Consider the following 19,470-nt stretch of genomic DNA (forward strand, 5'->3'; position numbering starts at 1 on the left):
CCATCTTGAGTTGATTTTTGTATAAGGTAAGAGATGAGGATCTAGTTTCATTCTTCTACACGTGACTTGCCAATTATCCCAGCACTATTTGTTGAATAGGGTGTCCTTTACCCACTTTACGTTTTTGTTTGCTTTGTCGAATTTCAGTTAGCTGTAAGTACTTGGCTTCATTTCTGGGTTCTCTGTTCTGTTTCATTTGTCTAAGTGCCTGTTTTTATACCAGTGTCATGCTGTTTTGGTGACTATGGCCTTATAGTATAGTTTGAAGTCAGGTAATGTGATGCCTCCAGGTTCGTTCTTTTTGCTTAGTCTTGCTTTGGCTATGTGGGCTCTTTTTTTGGTTCCATATAAATTTTAGGATTGTTTTTTCTAGTTCTGTGAGGAATGATAGTGGTATTTTAATGGGAATTGTACTGAAATTGTAGATTGCTTTTGGCAGTATGGTCATTTGCACAATATTGACTCTACCTGTCCATGAGCATGGGATGTGTTTTCATTTGTTTGTGCATCTATGATTTCTTTTAGCAGTGCTTTGTAGTTTTCCTTGTAGAGGTCTTTCACCTCCTTGGTTAGTTATATTCTTAAGTATTTTATTTAATTTTTGCAATTATTGTAAAATGGTTGGGTTCTTGATTCTCAGCTTGGACGCTGTTGGTGTATAGCAAAGCTATTGATTTGTGTACATTAATTTTGTATACTGAAACTTTGCTGAATTCATTTATTAGTTCTAGGAGCTTTTTGGAGGAGTCTTTAGGGTTTTCTAGGTACACAATTATGTCATCAGCCAACAGCAACAGTTTTACTTCCTCCTTACTGATTTGTATGACTTTTATTTCTCCTTTTTTTTTTTTTTTTTCCGATTGCTCTGGCTAAGACTTCCAGTACGATGTTGACTAGAAGTGGTGAGGGCAGGTATCCTTGTCTTGTTCCAGTTCTCAGAAGGAATGCTTTCAACTTTTCCCAGTTTAGTTTGTCGTAGGCTGTAGGTTTGTCATAGATGTCTTTTATTACATTAAAGTATGCCCCTTCTATGCCAATTTTGCTAAGGGTTTTAATCATAAAGGGGTACTGGATTTTGTCAAGTGCTTTTTCTGCATCTATTGAGGTGATCATGTGATTTTTGTTTTTAATTCTGTTTAGGTGGTGTATCACATTTATTGACTTGTGTATGTTAAACTATCCTTGCATCCCTGGTATGAGACCCACTTGATCATGGTGGATTATCTTTTGGATATGCTGTTGAATTTGATTTGCTAGTATTTTGTTAATGACTTACGCATTCGTATTCATCAGGGATATTGGTCCATATGTTTCTTTCTTTTTTTTTTTTTTTTTTTTTGTTATGTCCTTTCCTGGTTTGGGTATTAGGGTGATACTGGTTTCATAGAATGATTTAGGGAGGATTCTCTCTTTCTGTATCTTATGGAATAGTGTCAATAGGATCGATACCAATTCTTCTTTGAATGTCTAATAGAATTCAGCTGTGAATTTGTATGATCCCGGACTTTGTTTTGTTGGCATTTTTTAAATTACCATTTCAAACTCGCTGCTTGTTATTGGTCTGTTCAGTTTCTATTTCTTTCTGGTTTAATCTTGGAGGGTTGTATATTTCCAGGAATTTATCCATCTCCTCCAGGTTTTCCAGTTTATGCACATAAAGATGTTCACACTATCCTTGAATGATCTTTTGTATTTCTGTGGTATCTGTCGTAATATCTCCCATTTTGTTTCTAATTGAGCTAATTTGATCTTCTGTTTTCTTTTCTTGCTTCATCTCAGTAATGGTCTGTTGATTTTTTTTATCTTTTCAAAGAATCAGCTCTTTATTTCATTTATGTTTTGTACTTTTTGTTGTTTCACTTTCATTTGGTTCTGCTCTGATCTTTGTTGTTATTTTTTTCTTCTGCTGGATTTATGTTTGATTTGCTCTTGTTTCTCTAGTTCTTTGAAGTGTGACCTTAGATTGTCTATTTGTGCTCTTTCAGACTATTTAATGCAGGCCTTGAAGGCTATGAACTTTCCAGTTAGCATTGCCTGTGCTGTATATGAGAGGTTTTGATAGGTTGTTTCATTATTATTGTTCAGTTCAAAGAATTTTTAAATTTCCATCCTGATGTTATTGTTGATCCAAAGATCATTTATGAGCAGTTTATTTAATGTCCATGTATTTGCATGGTTTTGATGGTTCCTTTTGGAACTGATTTCCAATTTTATTCCACTGTGGTGTGAAAGAGTACTTGATATAATTCCAATTTTCTTAAATTTATTGAGGCTTGTTTTGTGCTCTATCATATAGTCTATCTTGGAGAATGTTCCTTGTGCTGATGAACAGGATTTACATTCTGCAGTTGTTTGGTAGAAAGTTCTGTAAATATCTGTTAAGCCATTTGTTCTAGAGTGTAGTTTAAAGCCATTGTTTCATTGTTGACTTTCCGTCTTGATGATCTGCTTAGTGCTGTCAGTGGAGTATTGAAATATCCCACATACTGTGCTGCTGTCTATCAGCACAGTAGGTTTCTTAGGTTTAGTAGTAATTGTTTTTATAAATTTGGGAGCTCCAGTGTTAGGTGGATATATATTTAAGATTGTGATATTTTTCTGTCAGACAAGTCCTTTTATCACTGTATAATGTCTCTTTTTGCCTTTTTTAACTGCTATTGCTTTAAAGTTTGTTTTGTCTGATACAAGAATAGCTACTCCTGCTCACTTTTGGTGTCCTTTTGTGTGAAATATCTTTTTCCGCCCCTCTACCTTAAGTTTATGTGAGTTCTTATGTGTTAGCTGAGTCTCTTGAAGACAGTAGATACTTGGTTGGTAAATTCTTATCCATTCTACCATTCTGTATCATTTGAGTGGAGCATTTAGACCATTTACATTTGACATTGGTATTGAAATGTGAGGTACTGTTCTATTTATTGTGCTATTTGTTGCCTGAATACCCTTTTTATTATTTTGTTTTTGTTTTATAGGTCCTGTGAGATTTATAGGAAGCTTTGTAAAAACTTTCTGTAGAAAAATACAATGTTACTTTCTCAATCGAAAAAAAATTATTATAGAAATAATTTCGATCTCTATGTAGCCTTTCCTTCAATTTTTTTAAAATAATAAGATATGTAAATCAGATGAGTCTGATGGTATTTAAGCTGGCATTTTGGACTGGTAGGTGTCTGATTGCCTGTTATAAGTAAAAAATTATAAATCTTAACTGATTGTCTTAAGAAAGATATTCATACTAAGATTATTGCATTATTTTATCATTTTTATAGGCAATGATACAAACATGATCAAATCTGCTCGTTACTCAAAATAACTGTATAGCTTTCCTCCACTGTCTCAAGACCAAAACTGAAAGGCTTTTGCATGGCTTCTGCGTATTTAGCTAAAACAACCTGTGGCTTTCTAAAACACATCAACCATGCTCAAACTCAGAAGCCTCTGACCATATTATTTTTCTGTTTATTTGAAATATTTGCTGTGGCAAACCTCATCAGTAGTCCCCCCAAATCTATTTTCTCTCTCTCCAGGTCTTTCAGTCTCCGCTGCAGTTAAGTACAGCACGGGATGAAGTTCTGTGAGACAATGAAATGCATGCCACTTCTAAGTCTGGCATACAAATCTTCCACAAGCACTCCTCCAAGCTCTGTTTATTTAACTGATTAGAACAACTTTGTAAAGGGTTAATCTTAGAAGTCACACATTAAAAATTCCAGGTAACCATTAGTCTGAGTATGAGAATAGTTGTATAAAGAAGACTTCCTTGCTGTAAATTAACCTGCCCCGATGTACTTATGAAAGAGATAAATGTCTTGCTCTACTACCATTGAAACAGAAATAGATGCCATTGTTACTGGATTTTTTAGTGTGAACATTATCAGAATAATCATGAAGTCATTTGTCTTAACAAACAAACAAAAACTCTTCTGACAAATAGAGCTAGGTAAGGGTACAAAAAGGGTTCCCAAGCTTGTATGCCTGATAACAAAACCATCACAAAAAACATTGCAGAAACCAAACCTTGCACAAAGGCCATTGCAACCTTAAAAAAAATGCTGGGAGGACATCTGCCCAGCAACTGCCTGTCTAACCTCAGACTTGTGTCACTCTTACTGATTTGTGTAGCCAAGGATAATCATTTCAAAGCAATCACGTAATCCTTGTCATTTTTCCTTTGAAAACACTTTGTCTTTCTTTACCTTCCTGAATACACACATAAGTTACTCTGGCATGTGTGTTCTCACTGCAACATCCTATTGAAGAACAAATATCTCATTTTTTTAGGGAACATTTCTCTGTTTATAATGTAGGTTTACATTAGCTTATCCTAATATACTGCTAACAAATACCCAATGCCTACATCTATTAAGTAGATATTTTCCCTGACTTTTACCCAACTCCCAAGGCAGAACTGGAGTTCTGTGTTCCCACTGAAATAGCTATGATTATTCCACAGATAAATTACAACATTCAATGGTAAATATTTTTATATTTGTCTTCATCTTACTATTGAACTCTTAAAGGATAAGGATTTAATTTTCCATTCTCAGAGTCTCAGATGCAGAGTATCTAGAACACTCCAAATCCTGAATATTTATTGCTTTATTAATACATAAACAAATGAATCAATGGCCTCAGAAATAATGCATACTTAATTCTACTCAGCAGCACTTTTCAAAATTAAAATATTAGTTCATTGAATCTTTAAAAACTGCAAAATACCTCCTACATATTTCTTATTTTTTTTCTGTCCCTCTTTCTCCAGTCAAATACCACCACCACCACCAACAAAACAGAAATCCTACACAGATATATCCACATGAAAACAATGTCTTTTTATAATCCAGATGTTCACATTACAGATTATTATGGACTTTCAGAAGTTCATCTTGTCAAATAAAGTTTGCATTTTCATAACATTCATTATTTAATATAGACCATAGTGAATGTAGTAGAATACAAACTCTAATAAAAATTGTTTTATTCAAAATGCTATTTTTCTCCTTCAGTTACAAATGAGAAATGCTTTAAATTTATATTGGAAGCACACATCAGTATGGTAAGGACATGGCCTTCAAAAGGTCAGTTGTTATTGTGTACAAGGAAACCGTAACAAAATTGCATTGCTCATTCTCTTGTAGGGGTTAATTAGTTAAATATGCAATGCCACTTAGTAATTTTCACACACATCACATAGTTCAAGTGCACACACCACAAAGCAATTACACAGCAGTGAAAATTTGACAAAGGAGAAAAGCAAGATCAAATTCAGTAATGCCTACCTCTTTCTTCTAAAAATAATACCTTTGGCTCAAAACATAGTCTCCTGCCTGTTAGATTACACTATATTGGAAAACAGAGTGCCGAGAGAGAAAAGAGAAAAAATGGTATATCAAGAAGTAGAACTAGTAATAACATCTACTGAATTATATGGTTCCAGAATATTGTAAATCACAGAAAAATGTAGCAAAACAGTAGAACTATAAGAAAATGAACATATGGAGTAAAAACATAAGCAGATAAACACTTTTTCTGTCTTATGCTTTGAATTTTTTTTAAAATCTCCATTAGTTCTTTGGAGTAATTGTGCAATATTTTTCAATGATTTCTTTTCGATAGTACCCTCTGATACTTAGAATTTCAACAGTCTAGTTTTATATCAAGGGATAGCGTGATTCAGCAATTATATATCTATTTATTTTCACTCTTTGTTTCCCCCATTTTAAAATGCCTACTTTTCCTGATGGCTTGCCAACATTTCCAATTCCATTAGAAGGCATTATTTCAATACAAAAGCACTCTTTTAGTTTGCTTATAATGAATGGGAATATTTATAGGTGTACCTTTCTTAAGTGGCATGTTTTCTATAAAATTTACATTTGAAAGAATTGTTTTATAAATTTGAATAACTATTGCACATATATAATTTTCAATTTGTTTGAAAACAATATATTTAAGCAAGAAGATAATAAATATTTACTTCATCTATACTGTACAGTAAACTCTGAGTTTCTATTGCATTATGGTAAGACCACAGTGTAAATAATCTAAACCCATTTTAACATATTATTGAAGTATATTGTGTTTCAATTCCACAATATATATAATTTATATTTGGTGGAATTTAGTAAACTTCAGTATGACTTCACATTGTTGGATGTTAAAAGAATAAATATTTAATATTTTCTCTTTGATTGTTTATTTGGGATATCTATCACCAATAGTCAGAGTTGGTTCCTTCTTTCCTTACTCATATTCTTTTTGTATTTTTCCCTCAACAAAGGAGAAGTACTATATAATATAAAAATTTTAAGTAGCTCCTAATATTACTAGATATAATCTCAAAAGCCATCATCTTTGAAGTTACTTACAGAAATAATTGGTTTTTAATTTTTTAAAGTACTTTTCAATGAGTGAATAAATGAAAAAGAAATACTTAACAGGAAACATTTAAAATAGTAAAATTGGATTGTCTGACTCTGCTGTGCCTCCACAATTTTCACCAAATTTATTAGTTATTCTATATCTATTTATATTTTCATTTAACTAGCATTTACTAATTTTATTTCTTGAACATATGCAATCAACATTGGAAGTAATTCTAAAAGCATTCATGCCAACAGTGAGAAGCTAGCCTGAAATTAGGACTTTGTTTCAGTTTATATATACATCCAGCCAGTAACCATATACGTTCAATAAATGAATTTAAAACAAGTCTAGGTCTATCCAAAATTTAGCGACACCATTAAATCCTACCTTTTATTTCCAACATTGTCAACAGAACATTCCATGAAGAATGTATCCCAGAAGAAGACATCTGATAGAGAATCATAAAAGTCGAAATAGCATGGCCTACTATTAGGTACAATTATAAAATCTGATTGATAAGGAAAGAAATAGAAAGGTTACATATATAAAATAGATGTGAAGAGATAGAGTTAGATAAACATAGATTTGGGTATAGATGTAAATATAGATGAGAAGATTTAGAAATATATTTAGAAGAATGTATAGGTACAGATAAAAATATAGATACCAATTCAAAATCAACTTGTTACCATCTCTCCAGTCCATGAAAGAGAAGAAGTATCTTTGGGTCTTAGAGAATTGGGGAGAAGAATCTGAGCATGCTCAACGGACACTCTTCCTCTTATTTCTTCTGGATCCTGTCTGTGCAGAGAAAAGCATGTGTTCACGTTGGATATTTCCCGTGTGGTAAGAGTGATGCCCCTGCCTGGGAAATGTGAATGCACATGCGACTCAGTGAATAAATGAATCTCATTACAAGTATTATAAACTGTATATCTCAGTCCAGTCTATCACTAATAAAGCTAATTGTTCAACTTCTAAGTTTGGAGAAACTAACTCTTAACTTGTTTTGCACTCAGCTGTGTTGGAGGGATGTTATTTATTGTCCCAGAAGATAACCGTTTTGCATCCTCATAATACATAAATATATTATTTTCTTAGAAACAAAATGGAAATATATTTCCTGTCAGTTTGCATACCAAATAATGCTTCATATACAATATAGATGTTCTAACAAGTATAAAATGACACACTGAGTAAGAAATAAAATTAATAATTTACTTGGGAAATACATTTTTTAAAAATTCTGAATATATAATGGCATCTTTGACTAACTTTATTGATTGAAACTTTTCACCTATTCTTTGTGACAGCTAAGTACTGGGAAAGGGGACACCCCCAATCTGAGACTTATTAATGCATGTGTCCTATATAAATAAAACCCTAAATAAAATTTATTTCACCCATTAACAGGACACTATGTATTCCATCTAACCTCTGATTTAAAAAAATAAAATTTTAGGTGGAAAAAAAGGACTGATACGATGTGTAAAACACTGTTTTTGGTGCTAAAGGGCTCACAGAAGTGCACAAGCCAAGATCCCTTCATTCTAAGGGTTGAGAAAAATTAAAACAAAAATGATTTCTCATCTATCTATCTATCTATCTGTCTGTCTGTCTGTCTGTCTGTCTATCTATCTATCTATAATGAGACATGTAAAAAAATTTGGTTGAGCTGTGTGAGAACAGATTATTCTCTCTTTAGAAATATTAAGGCAGGGCTTTGAAAGACAAATAAGACTTCAACAGCATATAAATAGAAGCACAGAAAATAATACTAGCAAAGCCATAGGTCAGTTTCATTAAAGTTAAATACTTTATTGCAGCAAGTACCGATATTGAGGGGTTACCTTGGAAAACTATTAATATATTGGAAAGGCTAGTTGGATTTTTTGTCCCAATCAACTCACTCCTATACCATGCAGTCGACATTCTATAAAGCAGACCCCTGAGTTCCTCTCCTCACACCAAAGTTTAAAGAGAGAACCATCTTAACTGGTTCATATCATGATATTCTCCTCAACTTGCTTAAGTTTCTCTTGGTCAACCAACCAGTGTCATCCAGGACCCATTTATAATCTCATTATGGCTCACAGAACTCACATTCCATGGATGTCCTATCACGTGAATTTCACACATCTGCCAAACAAAGTTTTTACAAGCTTGACTTCCTTCATAAACCACTTCATGAAATATACATTTACTCTTCTCCTCCCCCTCATTGCTTCTTATTCCCTCTCTCTCTGTGCTTCAAGTGTATTTGCTATTTTCTTTGTTTTTTTCTGTTTTTGGTCCTTCATGACAAAAGACTTTTGTCAAAACTGGGAGCTAACTTTTGCTTTTTACTGTATCTTGAGAACATAATAAAATAATAAGTATTTATAGGTATAAAATATACACTTATATTTGCTGTAGGAGTTATCATGGCAACAAATGAATGAATATCACTTCCATATAAGTCTCAACCCAATGACTTAGAAATCAAGTTCAATCAAAAACCATTTTTGAAAAGGCCTTAATTATATGCTGCAAGTATTGAATAACAACACAATTTTATTTAGGCAAGTAGTTCTTTTAAACTTCTGAAGGCCTAAAAATCCTTTAGAACCATAAAAATACAAAAGAGCTAAGGGAATCCTGAGGAAGAACAAAGCTAGAGGCATCAGACTTTTCGATTTCAAATTATATTACAAAGTTGTAACAATCAAAATAGTTTTGGTTCTGGAATGAAAACAGACACACAGTCCATTGGAAAGGAAATAGAGCCCAGAAATAAACCCACACATATATGGTAAACTAATCTTTAATAAACGTGCCAAAAATACACAATAGGGAAAGATAGTCTCACCTATAAATGGTGTTGGAAAAATTATCCACATGCAAAAGAATGAAATAGGAACTTCATCTTATACCATACACACAAATCAACTCTATTTAATCAAAATAGATTAAAGACTTAAAACATAAGACCTGAATCTGTACAACTCCTGGAAGAAAACAAAGGGGGAAGCTCTTGGCAATGGTTTTCTTTGGATATGATACCGAAAGCTCAGGCAACAAAAGCAAAAATAAAGAAGTGGTACTACATCAGATTTTAAAGTTTCTGTGCAGAAAAGCAAGCAATCAACAAAACTAAAAGGCAGACTATGCAATGGGAGAAAATATTTGCAAACCCTATAACTGGCAAGAGGTTAATATCTAAAATATATAAGAAACTCCTACAGCTCAATAGCAAAAACAAATAAAAAAGATCAAACAACAATGGCAACAACAAAATCATCCAGTTAATAAAAGAGCAAAGGACCTGAATAGATATTTTTTCTGGACAAGATATAAGAATAGCCAAAAACTGTAATAAAAGGTGCTCAATACCACTAAATATCAGGGAAATGCAAATCAAAATTGTAATGATATATCACCTCATATCTGTTAGAATAACTATTTTCAAAAAGTCAAAAGATAACAAGTGTTGGCAAGAATATGGATAAAAGGGAACCTGTGTACACTGTTGGTGGGAATGTAAATTGGTGCAGCTGCTATGGAAAACAGTATGGAAGTTCCTCAAAAAAATAAAAATAGAACCACCATATGGCCCAGCAATCCCACTTTTCAGTAAATATCCAAAGGAAAAGAATAACTATCTCTCAGAAATATATGTACTCCCATGTCCATTGAAGCATTATTCACAATAGCTAAGAAATGAAAATAACCTAAGTATCCATCAATGGATGAATATATACATAATATGTGACACACACACAGAAATATTCTTCAACCTTTTTTAAAAAAGAAAATCCTGCTATTTAGACAACATGGATGAACCTGGAGGACAGTATGATAGTGAAATAATCCAGACAGAGAAAAATGAATACTGTATGATATCATTTATATGTGGAATATAAACAAGTTGAACTCCTAAAACAAGAATAGAATGGTGGTTACCAGGGTCTGGGAGGTGGGAGAAATGGGGAGATGTTGGTCAGAGGACACAAACTTTCAGTTTACAGATGAGTAAGTTCTAGAGCTCCAATGTACAGCATGGTGACTATGTTAATAATAACATGTTGTACACTTAAAATATGGTAAGAAAGTAAATGTTAACATTAGCACACACACACACAAATGTTATCACATAAAGGTAACTATGTGAAGTGATAAGGGTGTTAATTAGCTTGATTGGGGTAATGATTTTACAATATATATATGTGTATCAAATCATCACTTCGTATACCTTAAATATATATGATTTTTGTCAGCCAGATCTCAATAAATCTAAAACAAATTTCCAGAGGGTATCCTGCCCAACTACTACCTCCACTTCACGTTATTAAATGTTGAAGTAAAAAGTTTGCTCCTTATACAAAATATTGCCAGTGTTAGAGCCTGATGAAGAATATAACCTAGGACTCTTCCATCAGATCCTTGGGGAAATCCTGTCTATAAGGATTATAAAAATCCTGCTTCTAATACTTAGAAGAAGTATTATTTAGAGTTTTTAAGCTATAACACATGCTGTCTTCTATGTAAATTTTGTAGTTGGATCAAGCCATGGCATCAGAGAACTCTGAAGTCAGGTCAGAATGATTGGACTATTGATGAAATCGTCCTAATTCACTTGTATTTTAATGTAATAGTATTCGCCTTATATACTGAGTCATAAGAAATGTCATGTATAAGTCACTGTTGTATTTCATTTTGTGAACATTATCAAATCATTTTTATTATATTACACAGACCATCTTTATGAGGCTTTCTCAATGAGAACCTCAAGTGTGATGACTGTTCACCCATTTTGTAACTCAATACTGTGAATAACTTTTACTACTCATAAAAATGAACAAATTCCTCATCAATCCTAAATAATGAAACTCAATCAAGATGAAATAGATAATCAGAATAGTCTTATAGTTATTAAAGAGATTTAATTTATAATTAGAAAGGACAAAAGGAAGTAATACTGAGGCTCAGATGGTTTCACTGGAGGATTTTAGCAACAATTGATGTTTTTATCATATTTGATCAATTTGAATGCCACAGTTTTTTTCCCCACACTAATATCCTGTTTATAAACTATCATCTTGATTCTTTTTGTATTTGTACAAATCTTTCATACAACTTTCAGCTTTCATACAATTTTCATCTTTGCATGAGAGACAAAGCAACATATCTGTGTCTGGGATACAGTGGTGAAAATTCTCATACAAGTATCAAAAAATTGTTTACTTTCTATTTCTCTGCAAAATGTCCTTTCTAGATTTCTGAATGTTTTCAGGAGAAAACAAAATATTATGAAATGAAATTTAATCGATATTCATTTTTTAGTGGGTCTAAAACTTTCCTCACTAGTTTGTTTCCCAAAAAAATGGTACTAGAGCTTTGAGGAGTGAACTGTGGCATATCTGAGAAAGTCTCTCCATTGAACTAAACAACTGTCCAATAGGTAGAGCAACTAGGCACTAAACTTTAACTTCAAATCTTTACATGGGTTTAAGAACTTAAATGGCTACAAAGGGCAAAAAAAGGTAAGTTAATGAAACATGTTCAGAGGCATTCTCATGTCACGAATGAAATGAATAAATGCATTTTTAAAATATGACATAAGAATAGAAATATGGCAATACTTTCTGCCTCATTTTTTCTTAGTCTTTCCATTTATCTTTCACTTTTGCACTTATGAACCATGAGTGCATAGAACTACATGTTTATTTACTATACAAACCCAAGGACAATTCTTAACTGATAGTTTGCCTCAGTGCTGGGAAAAGAAAGTTAGGTGAGACAGAAATGTGATGCAGAAAGACTCAGCTCCAGCTTATCGCAGTCTTGATGAAATGTGGACCCAATTATTGCCAAATGTTACTATTATACAGGAGGGACCAGAACGACACACATTTTAAATGAAATACACAGTATAAAAATTTGTGCCATCCAAAGCAAACCTTTCTATGTCTGGGATACAGTGGTGAGCCCACCTATGACCTCTATGTAAGATGTTCATCTATTGTCCTCTGGAATTTAATGTTGTGGAGGAAAAGTCTAACACATCCTAATTTTCCTTTACATCATTTGTTATTAGTACTTTTCCCCTGCCAAGATATTTGTATAGTTTAAAAGGTACTATGAAAATTCTAAATGTTTGGATGTCTAGGTTTGAATTCCTTTATTCTTTTTCCATATACACTGTGGACATGTTTTACTTATAAATTTGACTTCAACTCTAGAACAGTTTTTCACTGTACTATTGATTTTTAATTGTTTGTTCTTTCTTAATTTCCCAGTTTATAGGTTGTTTCTCCAGACGCTATGCTCTATGATAGAGCTGTCATCTCTCTCCATATTTTTGTCTTTGTTCAATTCCTCTGCACATTTGGAGAGATTCCCAGTGTTCTCATAAACAACATAGCTCTTCCTTAGCCATCCTTTTTTATACTCTTGCCTTGATGGAAATAAAATTGGGGTATTTCCTGGGCTAGGTAACTAAGGCAGGTAAGACTACAGCTATGTTAAATATGCACACATACAAACATAGCTATCATATATATTCTACATATAGTTAGATAGAAAAATATAGCATACTAAAGAAATATAAGACAAAAACAGACTCTGAAAGTTGCACTGTCTGTTTCACTTTCCCTATCCCTAAATGCACAAAACAATTTTAAGATCTTTTTAGGATTTGAGAGAAAATGATAGTCTAATGTATCTATCAAAATCAGAAAGAATGCAGACCTTTTTAAAAATTTTACAACTACAGTAGAGCACTTAAATGGAGCAATGGGTTATTATCTCATGTGGTAGAAGAGAATGAAGAAGGGAAAAAGAGATAGCCAGGCCTCCATCTCTGTGCAGAGCCATCTGTCTATTGCTAGTCCAAAGACAACAAAGAAAAAGGTGGAAGAGAAGAGCCAAACTACAGTGACTCATCCACTAAAAAGGGAGCCCCATTAATGATCTCAAATTTCCCATAGCAGTTCCTTTTTCATCACTGAGGATGAAGAGAAAGATACGGACTTTTAAAAAAAGATACTTTAGATTCCTATTCAGAGGAGATACACTTGTTCTAATGCAGTTTTTATTGTTTCATTGCACTCTAATTCCTAGTAAGCCCGTTTCTTATCTCATTCACCTCTTTTCAAAAAATATTTTGGATGCCTATCAGGGATTTCTAAATTCATCTAAATCTGGTTTCTTATTATCTCATCTTATATGTCATTTTATTGAATCTGCATTTTGTTAAATTTTGATGTCAATAATCTTTCAAAAATATTCTCCTGTCTCCTAGGAATAAACCATTTTGACAATATCTTCTTCCTCTGTTTCTTTGGGCTATGTGTTCCTTTCTTTATTGCATTTGAGCATGTATATGTTTGCATGTATTTGCTAATCTTTGCATTTTGAAACTTACTCAAGCCACAGTACTGGATTCTCAAGTAGTGTAAGTGTGATTTTTCTTAGATTTGCATAATTTAATATTTATTAATATATTAAATATTCATTGAGAGCCTATTTTCATACCAAGAGAAATCATTCCATTTGATTGCTGGTATAATTATCCTCTCAGGTAACAAATTTATTGCTCCCAATATGGCTCTTAACTTTGGGTAGTAATAAGCAAAACTTGCCAAACTGTGTTTTCCTTTTGTTATTTTTTTTCTAATTCCTGCACAAACCAACTTCAGATATATCCTTTGTGATCATTTCTAAATCTGATATTCGCCACAACAGAGAAGGCACCACAACACGTATCTGAAATTTCATGCAGGAAAATTATGCCCTTACCTAATATTAACACCAATAAATAGTTTACTATTTTGTAATAACTATTTTAAAAATTTCAGACCGATTCATTCAGGCACCATTATTACATCCCTAACTCAACTCCTAATGGCTTGTTTATTGTGTCTCTTGCTTTAGTACACAGCTGGCCTTGAATGCCACTACATCACAAAACAAGAGTTTCCAAGGAACCCCACTCCAAGGATGCTCCAACATTCCTTCATGCCTATAGCACTCAACCTTTGGTAGACTCACCCAGTTTGATGTTGTATCATTTTTTGGATACAAAGTTTCTATAATATTGGTCCAGGAATAAAAATACATTTTCTTCAAAGTTAGAGGGTTTTTTATGTGTATATATGTATATATATATATACACACACACACACGCTCACAAACACATATAAATATATGTATACATAAATATATATACACATAAATATATATGTACATATATACACACACACGAACACACACACACACACACACACACACACACACATATATATATATATATATATATATATATATATATATATATATTTAAGGGGTACAAGGGCAATTTTGCTACACAGATATTTTGCCTAGTAATGAAGTCCTGGCTTTTAGTGTATCCATCACCCAAATAATGTATATTGTACCCATTAAGTAATGTCTTATCATCCACTCCCCTCCCACTACCCCACTCTTCTAGTCTCAAATATCTATCAGTCCACACTTTATGTCTATGTGTAGATATTATTTAGCCCCTGCTAATAAGTAAGAATATGTGGTATTTGTTTCAGAGTTGTTTCAGTTAAGATAATGGCTTCTAATTCCATCCATGTTGTTGCAAAGGACATGAATTCTTTTTTATGACTGAATAGTATTCCACTTTGTATATATACATTTTCCTTACCCAATCATCCATTGATGGACTTTTAGGTTGATTCCTCATCTTGGCTATTATAAGCATAGAAGTGGCTTGATAAGCATACAAGTGGAGGTATCTTTTTGGTATAATATTTTCCTTTGGGTAGATACCCAGTAACGGGAATGATGCACTGAAGGATAGTTCTATTTTTAGTTACTCAAGAAATCTCCATACAGGTTTCCATAGAGGCTATACTCATTTACATTCCCACCAACAGTTTATAAGCATTCCCTTTTTTCCTTATTCTCACCAATGTCTGTTGTTTTTCTCTTTTTAATAATAGCTATCTGACTGGTGTAAGATGATATCGCCTTTTGATTTAATTTGCAATTTCTCTGATGATTAATGATGTTGAACATTGTTTCAGATGTTTCTTGGTGATTTTTATGCCTTCTTCTGAAAAATACCTATTCATGATTTTTTGCTCACTTTTAATGGAATGTTTTAAATATGATATAAATTTATAATTTATTCTTAATATTTCTTATTGACATTTGTGTCTAAATGCAGGAGATTTAGCATTTGCCATTAGAATTGTTTCTAAAGGTTTGAAAAGAGTGGCATCTTTTCCTTTTCTAGTATAAAAATATTGTGACACATCTACAGGTATCATGTAGATTTTCCTAGCAAATGAAATTTGCTGGCTTGTTAAACTTTTGGAGGGTTTTGAGAAGGGTACATAATCACCCATCCATCTTCTTTTCCAGATTCTGAACCAATTGAATAGACAGAGGGTACCAGTAGAAAATTTTAGCATTATCTGTCTTATCATTGGTATAATTGGATGCTGACATGTGGCATTGACTTAAGGCCAAAATTCATTTTTCTATTGTTACCTTCTCACTGATTAAAATTTATTCACCTAGGCACAGAAAGGGCATAACTTCAGGGCTTTCCTCAGGTGAACGGGGATTGTAGAAGCTCTATGCCTAGGATATGGAAGTACCACCGGGGAGAATCTATAGCCATTATTAGGAAACAGAAGTCAACTTCCATGGTAAGCAGGAGGACAGACCACATTAGTGTCAAGTCAATGACTGTTGGGGCCTCAGCAGTATATTATGCCTCATCCTATCTGGAAGCCTAAAAGTGTCCTCTCAAGAGAGGTTGGAAACCTGAGTAGAAGAATCATAAACATTTTCTCCAAAATATACTTTGTCAAATTGTCTTTTGATATATTTATGATTATGTCCTCATTTTAAGGTAGCAGGAAACCCTCAGAGTAGACCATTCTGCCAGTGGAAAAGAAACAGTGAAGAGCTCCTGGCCACACATATATAGAATTATGCCCTGTGACATCCCTCACTTTTTGTCACTGTTCCCACAGTTCTCATCATACTTCCTGTATCTCAGAAATTGTCTCTTTCAAAAAACAGTACAAGCTTCCTGTTGAAACAAACATGTACTATGGTGCAACTCACATTGGAAGAGGGGATCTTTATTGTGATGATTTAGTACCCTTTATAATTTGTGTATTTGAATGTAGGCTTGCTTTTCAATGTTTTTGTCCTATTGCAAAGGACTAGAAGGAGTGTTTTAGTTTATTTACCTGGCAACTTCATTTATAATGTCATTATGTAAGTATTAAATCATTGATGAGTAAATAAGGTTGAGTTGATTTGACTAGGGAAAAAGACAAAATCATTTAAATATAAAGGCATTGATAGCATGTGCCATTATCTTAGTACATATACTTTGGCTTTATACATTTTTCAAATTTCAGGAAAATACTTCAAATACATAAACATTTTCTATCTTGGTAGTTGTTTATTTTCCCACTTCAAGTGACAGTCTACTTCATCTTAAACAAGGAGATTTGCCCCCTACCAACTGATTACCCCAATGGAACTGAATTCGATGACCAAAAACATAATGGAAAAAAAAGTTGTGAAGAAAAAGAAATTCATACTTATCTTCCTTTCACAAAGGACAATTGTACCTAAGGAATTAATAAGTTTTAATGAAATAAATATGTTTTTCTATGTTTTTGTGAATTATGATGTTGATATATGCATGCACTTTTATAACATAAACAGAAACTGCACTCATGTCACTGAATGCTGACAGGAAAAGAAATGCTATTTAATCATTGTCACAATTAACAAATGTTTACTTTTAAAATTTTAACAAATACTAGTGGATACATTCATGTGTACTTGACATCCTTTCATTTCACTCAATAGAACTTGCCTTTTTAATCTTATCTCCTTTCCTCTACACTCTATTACTCTAGAAATGGGTTATGTTTCACCCCGGGAATAGTTTCATGATAAAATACTGGACTATAAAGGCAAAGTGGCCCTATATTAAATAGATTATGTGGTCTACCCAAAATGTTCTGTGCCTGGTTGTCCCTTAAATACCTACAGACAAAAAGACATCAAGCAAATCCCATTTTAATAGCATTCAAATGTTATTCTATCGGTATTATGTAAACAGTGAACTGAAACCACCAAAGCAATGTAGCACAGTAGGATAGTTCAAAGGTTAGCCTTAAATATATCTTGTTGTTATGAAATAATGTCTCACTTTAGCATTAAGTTTACATTAAAATTTACTTAGATTCTTATAATGACATATTTTGCTTTTTAAACCTGAGGTTTCATTTCACAGAACTTAGCGTTAGCATTTTCTTATTCACTTTTTATTTATTCATAATTATATGCCCAGAAAGGATTATAATACAATAACATCAAATGCTGAAATATCTCACGCCCAGTGATGCCACTGACTGCTCCAAGATGCCTACTCCAAACTAGAAACAGCATTCTATCTCTTGACTTCTGAATTATCTAATGCATTTTATTGAAAATATATCCCATATCTTTACCATAATTTTAGGTAGTTATAGTGTCACCGGTTAGTCACTTCTGTAGTATGTCTCTAGTGTGCAGTTTCCTTTCATATATACAAAGATCAGTAAGTTCTGTGCATGCGATGACCCAGGAATGGAACTTAACTACTATGTCAGTGTAAAAACATGTCAGGAATATCAAAGCCTGTGGGAAACACTTAGATCATATACTTCCTGAGATAATTTGAATGCCAACACTGAAAATCAATCCCTGAATCTAAAATTTTAAAGAATAAAATGATAATATATTAATAATTTTGGACAAATAACTCCTTAAATGGAAATTAGGCACTTTGCCAGAATCAGAATTGAGGCCAAAGCTTGGACTCAATTATGAACCTTTGGTCTTTGGGTCTACCATCCTTTACTTTTTCCCTAGGAACTCTAGTATGACCTGCAAAATACTTGTGCAACAATAACTTTAATATTTAAAAAATATTTGCAAAATATTTTGCCAGCCCACATATTTAAGGCTGCTACTACTGGGTAAAGGCTCCTTTGCGGAATTAGAAATAGGTGTTCCCACTTTGGGAAGCCGAGGCGGGCGGATCACTTAATATCAGGAGCTCAAGACCAGCCTTGCCAACATGGTGAAATCCCGTCTCTTCTAAAAATATAGAAATTAGCTGGGCGTGGTGGTGCATGCCTGTAATCTCTGCTACTCCAGAGGCTGAGGCAGGAGAATCACTTGAACCTGGGAAGTGGAGGTTGCAGTGGGCCAAGACTGCTCCACTGCATTGCAGTCTAGGTGACAGAGACACTCTCTCAAAAAAATAAAAAAGAAAGAAAAAAAAAAGAGGGAGAGAGAGGGAAAGAAAGAAAGAGAGAAAGGAAGAAAGGGAAGGAAGGAAGGAAAGAAGGAAGGAAGGAGGGAAGGAAGGAAGGAAAGAAGGAAGGAAGGAAAGAAGGAAGGAAGGAGGGAAGGAAGGAAGGAAAGAAGGAAGGAAGGAGGGAAGGAAGGAAGGAAGAAAGGAAGAATGGAAGACAGAAGTGAAGAAAGAAAAAAAAGAAAAGAGAAGGACATCCCAGGGCCAGGTGCAGTGGCTCCTGCCTGAAATCCCAGCACTTTGGAAAGCCAAGGTAGGTGGATCTCTTGAGTCCAGGAGTTTGAGACCAGCCTGGCAAAAATAGCAAAACCCTGTCTCTACTAAAAACAGAAAAATTCACCAGGGCGTTGTGGCCCGGGCCTGTGGTCCCAGCTACTCAAGAACCTGGGGTGGGAGGATTGCTTAAGCTTGGGAGGTGGAGGTTGTAGTGAGCCGAGATTCCACCACTGCACCTCAGCCTGGCCACAGAGCGAGACCCTGTCTCAAAAGCAAGCAAGCAAGCAAACAAACAAAACAAACAAACAAAAAATGCGAATAAGGTCACCACCACCCCCCCGCCCCCACTGCCATGGGAAGGTGAATTAGAAAAAAAGCATAGCTTTCCTCAGGAATAATGCAATCATACTCAAAGAACTTGTTTAGAGGAATCTTTGGCTTAACCCTGTGCAGGGCAAAATTTATATGTTCATGGTTGACCTGAATCTATATATCTTAAGTTCACTTTCTTCACAAAGCAG

Source organism: Pan troglodytes, chromosome 10 (genome assembly GCF_028858775.2).
Source record: "Pan troglodytes isolate AG18354 chromosome 10, NHGRI_mPanTro3-v2.0_pri, whole genome shotgun sequence".
Lineage (NCBI taxonomy): Eukaryota > Metazoa > Chordata > Mammalia > Primates > Hominidae > Pan > Pan troglodytes.